This window comes from Lingula anatina, chromosome 9 (genome assembly GCF_051362555.1).
Source record: "Lingula anatina isolate TDL-2025a chromosome 9, LinAna3.0, whole genome shotgun sequence".
NCBI classification, from domain to species: Eukaryota; Metazoa; Brachiopoda; class Lingulata; order Lingulida; family Lingulidae; genus Lingula; species Lingula anatina.
In genome coordinates, this window is record NC_141775.1 from 16033213 (window position 1) to 16046081 (window position 12869).

A 12869-nucleotide genomic window follows, 5' to 3' on the forward strand; every position below is an offset into this window, starting at 1 on the left:
ATATGAATAAAGTCTTATTTACTGTGATTTGTGATTTGCTGGTTTTATTTTCCGTGGTCTTAACGCCCCCCTTCTCCCATGGGACCCTCTCAGAAAGTCCGAAAGCAAAATTAATGTTCGGAAATGAGAACAATTTGAGTCTCAGTTGGCTGTGGTATTGCATCTCCATGTAAACATGCCAGCTGTATTACATTCGATGCTATACCCCAAGCATTTCGCATGCCTTATAATTCAGTTTACATGACATAGGCAATGAAAGGCTTGTAGAGCATACGCCCGGAGAACTGGATATCCAGTTGGTATCTGCCGAATGTGGGCACGAGGTAGGTGATGTCGTAATGCAGACAGGTCGGGCCACACTGGCGGTAGATGGCGGCCATGCCGGTGTCTTCGTTGGTGACTTTCAGCCATGGGCACATTTCTGCGCTGCTAGTTGGAACTATCAAATACACACGTCTTAGGCTTCTGGTGCTTGGCTGCGGTCCGAGACGAATGACGTCAAATGTATACCGTCCGTTTCTGGCGGGCTCTGAATGCAAACGGAATGAATTAATTGATCAATTATAATAAATAATTATGCACATTCGATAAATTTCAGAACTCTTAGAACTGTTTAAATTAACACTTTGCAAAAAAAAAAACAGTGAAAATATATCATGAGTAAACTAGTAGACTTTCGGGCAGAAACAAAATAGTGTAATCACTTGTACAATTGCGTGGGCTCGGTTGTTAAGTACTCATGATTTTCATTCAGTATTTTTTATTTACTTCAATGAAAAGAAAGAAAAGGGGGAACAGAGGGTAAAGCCACTGTACATTTACCTTTAGCATTACTGTAAATTACTGAGAGGGTGAGAGATGGGGGCAAAGAAAATACGTACACACACAGAGAGAGAGAGAGAGAGAGAGATGAGGGAAAAATACGGAAAGAGGGAGAGAGAGAGAGAGGAAAATAGAGATGGGGCCACAGAAAATACGTACAGACAGGTAGAGGAAGCCAAAGAAAATACGAGAGAGAGAGTGGGTGTATATTCCTGCATTCACTAGATAAAACAACGTAAAAGCTAAACCCATGTAAAGATACACACCCGTGTTTTAGTGGAAAATCAAGAATGTGGAGGATGGAGGACCCACGGTCACTAACGGAAAGTGGCGGAAAGTTGTGGAAAATTCTGAGGAGAAGCACACAATAATAAAGCAATTACACGAAGAAAGTAAGGGCGCAACTTATGTGCAGACTTATCATATTTTAAAATTATTTGGTTGGCATTATATGCTTTTAGTACTTTGCATTTTCTTTTATGTCTCTTTTAATATTTTAATGTAGGTGGTTACATGGAAGTCACAAAGACTCTCCTCAAAGTGCAGCAACATTTCTTTTGGCATCGCATGTCAGATGATGTAAATGAAAATAAATAGCTAGGTGCCATAGATGTCAAATGCAAAACTCCAAAAGCTAAGAACACCCAGTATCTAGTTGTAAGCCATGGAGCCAGGTAGTTACCCCTTTTTAATAATTAAACATTAAAAATATAGAAAAAACGCTTAATAAAGATTATGAAATGGTTATCCATCAATTATTTTATATGACAGGCCAAAATTTAACACACCAGCAACGCCTTTTTCCTTTAACACAGATATTACTTTATATTTATGTTATTATCAAATATCTATTACAGATTGGAATTGACCTTGTGGCAATGGAGGAATCGTACAATGCAAACAAGTACTTCTGTTCAGTGTTGTGCTATTTAACAAAACATGCTTCGGCAAAACCTTGAACTCATGATGATGTAAGGGTTTTTTTAAATAGTGCTAAAACTTATTCATTTTGCCTATGAATCATATATGTATCTCGACATTATTAAATAACACAGTGAGATAATATATTAAAGTAATGTTATCTAATATTTTATTTAGTAATGCTATCAATAACCTGATTTAGATTTTGGAATTCAACAACCACCTCATTGATGAGACTTGTAAAACAACTAAACAAGAAGACAAGTAACATCCCAATATCACCCACAGTCAAACGGCTTAACTGATGAGTCGATCTACCTAATTCCAACTAAATCGGCGATCTTTTTATTATTTAATCAATTTTGAAATTTCCCTATTAGTGCCAGTTCGAATTTTAACGCAAACACATAGTAAATGTAACATATTTTTTCCAATTCGCTTTTTTATAAACACCTTTACAGTGTTTTTTTCTTTTACTTTATAAAGTTTACACCTTATAGTATCTCACGTTCTTATACTGATTTCTATCGACATTGATGATGCTCTTTGTCTTTATTGCTCTTCAAACACAGATAGATTCAACCAGACCATTGAAAATAGTATGGCAAAGTCATACGACGACCCAAAAAGGTGGGACGAGACCCTAGCGGGCTGTGTATTTGCCTACAACACAGCAATACAAGATTCCACCAAGATGAGTCCCTTTTTCTTGATGTTTGGAGTGTACGTATTTTAATCGCAGCAAATTAAAATATACTGTTGTAAATCAATAAAAGAACAATTTAGAGATTCACTTTTATGAAAAGTTGCAGTCTCTTAAACTTTTTCCCTTGGCTGTGGGTGCTGGTCAGCTAAAGCAGTACAGAGAAAATAGATGATTTTTCTTTTTAAAAAATTATAAAATTTAAATGGCATCTTTTATCTATTCTATAAAAGCAATGTTAGCTATTGAAACATCAACTTTATATTTATTGTCATTTTCATGATCAATCATGCGTTTTCATGATCAATTTGGTCAGCATTTACAGCACGTTGATTTTTCTGTATTTCAGAGCTGAAGGCGAAGCTGAAACCAGTTAAATATTAAATAATTACATAATTGAGTATTTTGTACAACAAAGAAGATTGTAAACAATAAACACCCACTTCAAACAGGTTTTCTGTATTCTTGTCTTTTTTTAATTCAATAAATTATATATTTTTACTGATAATTAGTTACAATTGTATTGCATCAATAAAACTATTACTTCAATGAAATATATAAAGCATTCATATTTAAAAAAATAAGGAATATGGCCTTATGGGTACAAATTAAACTCGATTTTCTTTTGCCTAAAGTGCAAAAGTAAGGGGGACCCTGCGATTCAAAGCGGACTGTTCATTTTAAATCTGAAAGTCTGCGGACTGTGCGTTTTAATATAGGAAGTCCCCCGAACTTTCAGATTTAAAACTTAGTATCCGTGGACCCAACGTTTTAAAACGGACACTCAGTTTTAAAACAAAGGGTCCGCCGGACTCTGAAAGGGTCGGACTCTACGGCACGCTACACCGGCATGTCAGGAGGCCTGGGGCAGTCAGACATGAGGACCGAGTGTTCACTCGTCTTGAACCTAGGGTCAAGAAAAGTATAAACGTTAATTGCAAAAAAATCATTGAGGCCATTTTCCCATCAAAACACCACTGGTCTGCGTGGATCGACCGGGGACTCTCGCTGACTGCAATCAGTTTAACTGAATAACAAGCCTCCCATGGCGTAAAGTAGAATACAGAAAAGCTGCCAATTATACGAGTTTGTTGGAAACAAGATGAGGCGTGTCACTCACTTAAGCTGATTGCACTAAACGAAAACCACTTTTTTCCACTCTCTCCCTTGCTACAATATAAATGCGTGTTAATGGAGTTTCAACTTTTTTTTACCATTAGTGTTAGTTGCATGCAGCTACAGGATGTACTGCCACTGTCTGCAATAGAATATTCCAATGAAAACTATTAAAACTAAGACCTCATTCAGGATTGGGGACTACTGTAACTAGTCCGCAGATCAGATATGGCGTGCCCACTACAAAGCTTGCCGTCTAATCTGCTAATAGACACTAAATAGATATCCCGTTGGGAAGTTTTCAAGTGGTGTCATATTTGACCATCGAACAAGTTAGTACCCTGTTCTAAATGGTCCCATTCAGAATGGATCATCTGGAACTAACTAATTCGCCGACGAAATATGGCTGACCACACTTCAAAAAAGATTCTCGATGGTCTCCCCGCCCGCGCCGTCGCTGCAGGGGCCTAGCAATTAAACCTCGGAGCCGCAATTTAATCCGTTTAATGGCGCGTGTGGAGGCGGGGAGACCATCATCTCTTTTGAAGTGTGGTCTGCCATATGTAGTCGGCGGATCAGTTAGTACTCGAATCATTCATTCTGAATGGGGCCAAAGGGACCTAAGAGCGCATTCAGAACAGTGGACTAACAGATATGTGATCAAATATGGAGACCCACTAAAAAGCTTGCCCCTTAGTTTAGGATAAGACAATGAATAGAGTCCTTCGGGAATTACGCAACAAACATTTAAGTGGGTAGGCCATATTTGATCCGCGGATCTGTTAGTCCCCTGTTCTGAATGAGTTCTAAGGAATTGTAAGTCACCAAGCCTATGACTTTCTGCGGAAACCCCTTACAGTCTGTCCGCAGATCTTGCATATCAATGCGTAAAGCCCCCTTTACACTGGACGGCGTCCTTTCTGCGTCCAGCAGTACGGCCCCATTTGAGAGTTTAAAAATTATAATATTTTACGTGCCGACAACTGGCCGATCATTGAGCATTCATTCTGATACAAAATTAATGCTCGTGCCTCCTTATTAAGACCACAGCGATGCCAAATTTCATGGTCGCAGAGAGGACGCAGAAAGGACGCCGTCCAGTGTAAAGGGGGTATAAGCGGTGATCATTACAAAAACACCTACGCGCTTGCACAAAATAGTCCGCGACGTGTGTTTCGCGCCATGTTTTCAAAAATCCCTAGTTGTTATATAAATCCATGAAGCTCTGTAAATAACTCATTATTCCGCTTGAAACTTTCAAAAAATAAAATTTAGAACTTGATGTAAACGCACAATGTAAAATAAACATTTCAATTTCGACGAAAGCCTTGTATCAGTTGTCTAAAAATAGCACACGCATTTTTCTCAAGCAGATCGTGTAATTTTGTACCCTAAAATGAAATGATTGTAGAAAAAATGGACAAACTTACTTTCATGATGTTATAACGATTTATGCAACTATATATGCTGGAATTGAGCCAAGAAGAATAAAAAATTTGTACAACCGTCCTTTTTTGTGAAATCCCTATTTTCGTGCGAACTATGTAGGTCAGTCGAAACTGGGATTGTCACGTTGCACTGAGCAAGTGACTGGAGAGCGTTTTTCTCGGTAAATTTTGCATTTCGGTTGAAAAAAAAATGAATGTTCAGCTTTTCAAGTGTATATTTATAGTATACAATGTGTCACTGTCATAGTGAGAGTTGTTATGGAAAATTATACGTGAAAAAACGACATCGGTGCTGGAGATAAACCATAACATACAGTGTATATGGTTTTAGAATGGAAAAATCTGCCTTTCAGGTTACGTAGCTTTGGGTTTGCCGACTAAAAGGTGAGTCTTTTTTTTTTTTTTTAATTCACTATGTTTCATATAAGCGCCGAAATGTATAGAAATGATTTTGGAGTAACCTCCCTTCGCATAGTTCGGATGCACTTGTTGACGTTCAGTACTATTGAATGTTACATATTGTTGCAAAGTTACAGTTGTACTTTGTTTACATAAAATGTGTACTAGTAGTAGGACCAAGGAATTATTATTACTATATAGTATGGTAAGAAATTACTTTGATAAACAACTGGTGTGAGACTGACAATGAGGTGAGTTTTTTTTAAATCTATGGATTTTTCATAAATTTCAGTTTTTATCTGCTTTGTATAAATGTCTTGTTTCTACATGTATGATTTTATCATTTTATTATATTTATTTTTAACAGATTCCCGAATTTCATATCAGCTAACAATAAGGGAAGAGGTGTTCTGGTCAAGACCAGGAAAAATTATTTTCTGTACGGTTTTGTTTGATGGTGCTGTTGATGCAGGTGTGACTGAACAAAAGATGGTGTAGAGTCTTGGATATTGTTTACCCTAGAAAACTTTCTCATAGCAGACAAGTTCTGGAACATTATTTTCTTCAAGTATTATACAGGATGGGCTTTGACCCAAAAGACTTCCATTGAGAGTGGCCTGCCTTTAAAGAGCACATAGGTGGCATGTTTATAGTGAATAAAAGTAAAGATATGTGTACTGATTTGTTTTAAGGCTAGGAGACCAGACAGAGATTAGAATACATACAATAATGCTAATTGAAATTGCCTTGTTGAGCCTGTCCACTTCTCAGGTGGAGAGAGGATACAGTGCTCTCAAAAGAATCGAATCTGACTGGAGGTCAAGTTTGGGGAATATTATGCTTAAGTTAACAAAATTTGGACAGCAGTTTTATAGGGGCCAAGTTTTGATGATCATTTAGTCAAGGAATCTATCAACCACTGAGTGGCAGGGTGGCACTCTGGGAAAACAGCCCAATTTTGAACTTGAAAATTGATTTTGTTTTCTGATTGTCATATCCAGGTAAATGACCTGGCCATTGAAGATTCTAAGGAAATAAAAAAATTGAAACATACTCGTATACTGAAGTTTGTTTTTTCATTTTTAATGCACTTTGATATGTATTTAATTACAAATTATATTCAAGAATTTTCAGTTGGGGATGATTTTAATTGTATGTCAGTTTTGGCTAAAGTAATATTCATAACTTGCTGGGGCAGGTGCTTCTCCTGCCCTCAGAATAGACATATCAAGTTGGCCAACGAGTTTATTGTAGCCTTGTTAACTGCTTTAATTTAAAAGGCAAAAAGTTTTTTTAAAAACTTTCAAAAGGTTCAGTGCATATTCATGAGGCTGAATGAACATTTCCCAGGGACAGTGCTTTAAGGACATGAGTTTTAAATGTTTACTTAGTTTTGTTTATCACACATATTTCAAAATTTTGCACTTTTAAAAAGAGAAATGTAAATTTTAAATAGATTAGGGATATTTTTTTCAAATTACAATTGTAAGGGTCTTATTTTAAATAGTTTGATATGTAAGACTTAAAGAGACAAAAATAGTACTAGTACATAGAAATAAATCTTGAGCAGTAAAATAAGAGAACAAGGCAGAAGTGCAGATCTTGATATAATGAATAAACCGGTGTTGAATGATTTTTTTTATCAAAACCCTTTCAGGCTTTTAAAAGTACAACCTGGCCATTGGCCAGTACTTCATTGTAAATATTTATCAAATTAAAAAAAATCTTGCTTTATTTATAACTAGATCTAGCAATATCTTTCTATATTGGTCAAAATTCACACTGGTTTTTCTTGGAGTGTGGATCATAACTATACAATTTTGATGTTTTAAGAATGAAGCATATAACTCTTGGAATATTTCTGATGTTAGATGCACAGCACTTGTTCGTATTATAATTTTATTGTAACTTGTTTGCTCTGATATTCAGAATATTTAAGAAAACTTGTAGTCTTGCCAAGTCGGTTCAGTGCTTCAGGTTGGTCACGTGACGCTATAAATTATGATGAAAATGGGGTTTGGAGATGCAATAATTTCCCCACACGAAATGGGTAAAAATGTAAGAGACATACCTTATGATATATCATTTGAAAGTTTATGATCTTATCTTTCTGCAGGATGTAATTGTTTGAAACATTTTGAGTTTCCTGCGATACATAATCACAATAACCTACTGCACTTGAAAAAATCGATTTTGCCGACTTTTACACCGACTTCACGGGAATATGAACACTTTGCCAACGAGTTGGGACCCAAACGCAACATGTGTTTCATATCAACACAAAGCACACTTGTTTATCTTTTAGAATATATATAAAACGCTGGTGATTTCAACATTGTAGCAATTTTGTTTAAATTGAAACACCCTAGTGTCACACGCTTTAAAAATGCGAGTGCTTGGCGTCGAGTTCACCTCGCGCTAAAAAAAAATGGACAAAGCTGAATTTTCAATATATATATATATACTGCCAGAGACCCAGTTTAACCAGCTTTCATGATTTAGTTTTTAAAACTTTGTACAAATTAAACTTCTTATAGAAATCTTTGAATAGAAAATTTCGGACACCTGAAACGGGGCACCATTTGCAATCACCCGCGTGGATAAATCTTCCATTTCATCGTTCTGAATCTATTTTTTTATGACAACTAACCTTAAAATTCCGAATCCTTAGATATTCCCGCTTCCTTTTATATATCAATCGTTTAATCACATCAACTGCTGACAAAAATAGGGCCTACACATGAAAATACGAGAGCTCAAAAGTCGTCCATTTTCACTCGATTTTGCTGAAAGTAGTGCGAAAATGGCCGTCGCTTCAGACAGTGTGCACGCGCAGCTCGGAATCTGCGGACAGACTGTTATGAAGAGAAACACACACACACACACACAGACACACCGACACACACACACACACACACACACACACACACACACGGACACACACACAAACGGCCACAAAGACACACACACACACATATAGCCTACATACACACACGGACACACACTCACACACACTCACACACACACACACATGCAGTCACGGACACACACACACACGTACACACACACACACACGTACACACACACACACACACTCACACAAACACACACACACACACACCACACATGGACACAACACTCGAGCAAGTGGAACTGCACAGTTCTCTAAGGGGCATTTATTCGTTGGACTTCCCTTCAAAACTTGATCGTGATAATGGTTGAACCTTGGGTTGTTCTTCTATTTCGCCTTTTGTGGTTTTTGGAGGCAAAACAAAAGTAAAGACTTGCATGGATTTAAAGTTGTGTGTTTGCTTATACTGACTTTTAAGCCTCGGTCACAACCGGCCGTTTGGGCTCTTGCGTCCTGTTTGCTTCCAAATTTTGCGCAGAATCTCACGTCCCACTCAAGTCCTTCTTACGAAATTTCGAGTTCGCAGAAAGCCCGCCCTTAAGTACGCACGGAGGATATCGGACATGTCCAAAAAACTGTCAATTATCTGCCAGGCCGCAAGTGTAACTTGCTCCATTAACACGGAGTTTGCAAGGAGGTTCGTAAGTGAGAGCAAGCGGTACAAGAGGCACGTCACAAGCAGTGAAGGAGCAAGTGCCATTTGCGTGTTGAATAAGGTGCAAGCGTCACAACTTAAGAAAAAAAAAAAAAAACGAACACACGGAGTGCTCAAGGCACACGTTCGTGTTTTGCCAATGAACGTCGAGTATGCAACTTGCACTACAACTTTCAGAAAATTTGAATTTTGCTAAAATCAGCTTCCAATATGCCTACAAAGGGCAAGGGAAAATAGCTTAGAGAGCTGAAAAGAAGGGAGGAGGAAGTTGGAAGGGGAGAACAAATGGCAAAACTGACGTGCGCCGCCACTACGTCATCATAAGCGTCTCACGCAAGTATGTGACCGTGGCTTAAATGGGTGCCACAGTCGTAGAGATTGATTTTCAAGAAAGCCACACGGAGGATGTAAGGCAACTGTAATGAGACTGTTGGGGTTTTTAACGCGCTAACTTTTCAACCGGCAAACCGATATTTTCCCACATAACCTCAATGTCATAGGGGAAAAAATGTCCCTGCACGCAATATATTGTAACCTCGTCACAGCCTGTAACCTTGAAAATACTATTTACCTTTTCTTGTAGCGTTATCGAGGGCGTTTGAGAAAACGTTCCTGTAAGTCAAAATTAAAGGTATCGCGCTAGCTTGCGCCATTGCTTCTTGTCAGTTTAAGCGTTTTGTACGTGTACTTTAAGGCAGGTCATTTAAATAACAAATGCAGCATTTTCGGTTACCAGCAATTGGGAATAACGACAATGAGAATATAATACCAAGTACCTGTTAACTGTAACATATCGCCACTGTGAAACAGGTTCAAACCCAAAAACATACGATCCTAAAATTTGTGCGCCCGGTTGTGACCATGGCTTAAATGGGTGCTACAGTCGCAGAAATCCGCGGCAACAACGGCTTCATTTTCGAGGAAGCCACACGGAGGATGTAAGGCAACTGTAATGAGACTGTTGTGGTTTTTCAACGCGCTAACTTTTCAACCGGCAAACCGATATGTTATAGTGAGGAATGACGACAGCAGTTTGGAGCTTTCGAACGTTTATTCACCGACTCTTGCTTCTTACAACTTCACAAATATTTATACTCAATTTCTCCGTACTGATCACGCATTTACGCGGCAACAACGGCTTCATTTTCGAGGAAGCCACACGGAGGATGTAAGGCAACTGTAATGAGACTGTTGTGGTTTTTCAACGCGCTAACTTTTCAACCGGCAAACCGATATGTTATAGTGAGGAATGACGACAGCAGTTTGGAGCTTTCGAACGTTTATTCACCGACTCTTGCTTCTTACAACTTCACAAATATTTATACTCAATTTCTCCGTACTGATCACGCATTTACTTGTTTCTTTTCCATTGTCTTTGCGTGATTACAAAATATTTTCCATTCTCATGTTGCAAGTCACTATGCAACATTTCCTTATTAGGTAATCCCTAAGAAACTTGTTTTCAATTAAAGATATCTTAAATATTATTTGGATTACTCATGCTTGGACCTTATCCAAAACTCAGCTATCATGTGATAAATAGATGATCAAAATTATTATATGTTATGAAATTAACCAATCACATTAAGTGCAAGTTTTTTTAACCACCAGTCAAATCAGCCAGAAAGTGGCAAGGTTGGGTTCTCACAGAATACACTTATATTACTCACAGTGAATCATCTTTATGACTTTATAAAATGTATGAAATAGTAAAGCTTTGCGTTGCGTTTTTACCGAGATACAGCCCAATGCATATTTAACCCTCACGCGGAGAGTCCGCTTAACTTTTCAGCTGTGTGAGTGATGCATTTTCCCTCAAATTTGCTCTACAAAATCCACATGATTTGTTCGGTACATTACTTCGACCTTTACTATATTTGAAAGATTGATAAATAATCTTTATAACAACAGAAAATTTTATCATAATTTCGTTGCTATGGTTACAAACTATCGAATTTCAAGAAGCAAACAGCACATGCACTGTGCGTTGTTGTTCAGTAGACACTTACAAAGGCAAAAAAGTGGTGTGACATTCAGGAGACACGACAAAGATGTATGGGCCACCTCTCCATGCTTGCATTACGTCTAGAATAAGAGGATACTAATGCTGAAAATGGACCATAGCCTGCGTCATGCATATCACGTATGTTGTAGATCAGTTTCATCATCTGAAGCAATGTGGAGTGCACTCGACTCTGTCATCTAGCCCAGGGTATCGTTACATGCTGTGGTCTTTTGGGTAGCCACAAGAACATATTAACAGTCATTTCCTTGGACCTAACGGGAGCTTTCACGCACAGTTGACCCAGTTTTTATCATAACAGTGGGAAAGTTATCTGTCCAAAGGTCTCAGGTAATACAAATGTTTACATATATTAAACTAACATAAAACTTTAATTATTAATTATTAATGTGCTCACCGAATTAATATTAGAGGATTGAGAAGAATATTATGATGTTTTTCTTGTTAAAATGTACTAGTTTATGAGTAGTAGTAAGATAAGGCATATAACTTCCTAGTTCCCAAGTTGGATATCATAACAGTTTTAATGCATGCTGAATTGTTAATTAAAATATATATGAATTAAGCTTTGTTTTTAAACGGTGTTCATGGTAAGTTTTGTCAGTTGAAGATTAAACCCATTTAATAAAATGGAGAATGAAATTTCCTTATTATTTCAGCTAGAATATGCTTGAAGACTGGTCAGAGAAAGTCAAGAAATATGACAAAGAAAAAGTGGTTAATCCAGATCCTGAAAAAAGGAAGTGTGAAGAGGATTGGCTCACTGCCAAAAGGAGTATATTGTTTTCACATTTATCTACTTGAAAAAGTATACTATCTACAGTTGGAGCCAGGAGGACACCAATGACCTGATAGATAAAGCATTTGTCAGTCATGGAGTAACAAGAAGAGTCCCTAGAAAGTGCAGCAATTTATTGGATCTTCATCAGAATTTGAGAGCTGATACATTTCGATTAACTTTTCGATAAAGGAGTTTTTTGTCTTGTTTCATTTCATTGAAGGTTTTCATGAATGCAACCTTTAATTGAACATATGTTACTAAAACGCTGATAATGGATATCAATATTTTAATCTTTCAAGCAAAGATCAGTATGACATATTTTGTAGCAATGCATTGCCCTGGTCTTGAGTACTGGTAGTGCAAAACAATCCAGGGTGCATGATGGCATGATATAAGTTCTTTTCACATCAGTTTTCATTTTTCTCTTAAAGGGCAAAAAATTAAGTGGATTATTTGAAGTTCTGTTGGTTTGATGTGTTTGTAAAATAAAAATCAAGTGTTTCTGTCTTTTTCTTTAGTTGAAAAAAATATCTAAAAAATTTCATGAGTCAAAACTTTGCATGTTTCTTATTCACTTAAGTAAACAAGAGCACTATTATGGGAATGCCAGTTAAAATGACTTCTACCTATAGATAACCTATAGAGATTATGGTTAGAAGTATTTTTTGTATGTAGTTTTGATCATACTTTCAAGTAATTCACTTATTTATACATACATATCCCATGAAAATGGTGATTATGTGTTGTAGACTGAATAGTTGATTGATTGATTGATGCCCATTTGTGTTCACTGTTATTTCTTGAAGAAGTGATTGATTGATGCCCATTTGTGTTCACTATTATTTGTTGAAGAAGTAATCTGTTTTTGATAATAAGTAGACTACCTGTACTACATGCAGTCTGAAGTTTCTGTGAACATGTTGAAGGACATTCACTTTCTCTATAAAATAATAACATATACAAAAGTGTGGGTTGTTTGTTGTTTTCTCTTCTCAATTAATAAAGATTTTAGACTAATCTTATTTTTAATTAATTTTGTATGCCATAGCATTATAGAAAATGCACTGCTGGTTGAACAATGGTAATATTA

At 37.0% G+C, this 12869-nt stretch overlaps 1 long non-coding RNA gene across 1 annotated transcript; it reads left to right on the plus strand.

The window, feature by feature from the left end:
• Positions 1 to 10932: 10932 nt before the first annotated feature.
• LOC147759983 (uncharacterized) lies at positions 10933 to 12747 on the plus strand. The gene is made up of 2 exons (XR_015331048.1): positions 10933 to 11328; positions 11658 to 12747. It is a non-coding gene; the product is annotated as an uncharacterized LOC147759983 (long non-coding RNA).
• The last annotated feature ends 122 nt before the right edge of the window (positions 12748 to 12869 follow it).